The 2059-nt window shown below is 33.3% G+C and overlaps 1 long non-coding RNA gene across 1 annotated transcript; it reads right to left on the minus strand.

Annotated features, from left to right (window-relative positions):
• Positions 1-575: 575 nt before the first annotated feature.
• LOC117122891 lies at positions 576-1825 on the minus strand. The gene is made up of 2 exons (XR_004447764.1): positions 1667-1825; positions 576-1432 (listed from the first exon to the last, which is right to left on the minus strand). It is a non-coding gene; the product is annotated as an uncharacterized LOC117122891 (long non-coding RNA).
• Between the last annotated feature and the right edge of the window lie 234 nt (positions 1826-2059).

Here is a 2059-nt window from a genome sequence, read left to right on the forward strand (position 1 = left end):
TATCTCCATTATGTGTGAGCTTTTCAGTCAGTTGTGCGGGAGAAAGTAAAATCAAGTAAAAAATATAAAGAATGTAATGAAAATGACGTGGTTTGTTTGTGTACCATATATATTCCCGTATAATGAAACACAAAATTACGATCGAAAAACAGGGGGTCGCCGGCGAAACATACAAATTTTAGATTTTTAATATCATGTTCGTCCGTTGTTTGGATTTACGACTGCAATTAAGCTACTTAAATGTTAGCAGGTCTATGAATGAACACAATTTTAAATACTGGGTAATAAGCTTTCGATTAATATTTAAAATCTCATAAAATGGTATTATTTTGAAAATTATCTCTGCGTTTGGCTCTGCTTTTAGTCAGCTAGATCCAGTATGAAGACCATAAAAAACAGCAAAAAGTATGAATTCCGACGATCTTATACTCCCGGCATACAAACATCTTCTAAAAATCTTCACTCGGGGGTCGTCTTATGCGCCAGTATATACAGTATTTTGTTACCAAATGTGAAGAACGGAAATAAATGTGGGTGTGACACGACTTCAAAGAATGACAAACTTGAGGCCATAATTGATTTTACGTTTCGTTCTTTATTCGAAAATTGTCAAGTATGAATATAATTCATGATGGGGACAATACCAAAACTCAAAAGTTAAAACAAAATATAAATTCTGACCAACCAGAAAAGGTAAATTTAATGTAGGAGACAACATGTGTTGCTGATGAACAATTTTTTTTTGTTAAACAAAGGCCAAGTTACCACCTTTGCTTAGATAATAATACAAGGTCTTCAGAGGCTCTTAGACCATAGTAAAGAATAGACTATTTCTTCCTATTGCTAAGTCTTCAGTAAATACAATTTCTGACCAATGCACAGAACCATGAATAATATCAGTATTCACAAATATTAGGGAATATATAAGACATTGGTTAGGAGTTCAAATAATATTATCATCAAATGATAATTATCATTATTTTAATATTATTAAAACCTTCAAAACAGTTTGTAATGAGAAATAAGATAAGGGACTTCCCACAGTATGTTGACTGCATGAGATTGCCTATAAACAAACAGTATATTGATAAAAATCAGAAAACAGGGTAAAACAGAACATAATATATGGATTTTACTATAGAACAGAAGTATATAAACATGATCGCTCTATATATGCATTTCTTCTCTGAAGTGTTGTTTTCTGTTTCGATAAGAACAGCAGTAAAACCACAGAGAAGCATAGAAGGAATTCTAGCTGGTCAGATAATTTTGTGTAGGAGAGCCGGACTCATCAAAAGCTATTAATGTGCACTTCTCTGACAGGGTTCCATCGGATGGTCGGAGCCTGGAAATTGGTTCTACATACAGTGTGTCTGTTCTTAATATAGTGCAAGTTGAACAACATTTTTGACAGCATTTTCGACAACAGCATCTAATAAAAAAAAAAACGCTTTGAATTAGAAATGATGCTTAAGCCTACCTGACGTGTTACCGTACCGAATGTTAAGTACGTTCCCAAATACGAAAACAAAAAGTCTCAAGGGTTTTGACCAGATAATTAGCCTGGTGTCATAAACACTAGACCATCGAGCTTGTAGAAGCAATGCTCTATAACGTATTCCTCTATGGACGAATTTGTATCTTGACTTCTATTAAAAATAGTTACTTTTCGTTAGGTGAAGATTCATCCCGGTTTGCCATATTTTTTTTTTATAGGAGTGTAATGCAATTCAGATATACTCTTATCGTCGAATATATTGTGATGGTAGACTAAGTATCTTCTAATTCCCGTCTGCCGAACTGTTGTAACTCCTTTTCTTTTGAAGTACCAGTTATTGATACAAAGCGGATTGATATACATTTTACCGACAATATATCAGTTCTGCATCATTTGTCAAAAAAATATTTTATACTAAATTCTAGGTATATTGAGGGCACTCTCTTCATTTCCGAAAGTCTAAAGTCATAATCATTACTGTTTCAACCATATTTTAGGGCAATAGGGTCAATATTAAAGGTATTTGGTGTTTAGAAAGAAATGTTATTGCAGAACCCCTTA

This window comes from Anneissia japonica, unplaced genomic scaffold (genome assembly GCF_011630105.1).
Source record: "Anneissia japonica isolate Jap-2015-1 unplaced genomic scaffold, ASM1163010v1 scaffold288292_len1863012_cov191, whole genome shotgun sequence".
Lineage (NCBI taxonomy): Eukaryota > Metazoa > Echinodermata > Crinoidea > Comatulida > Comatulidae > Anneissia > Anneissia japonica.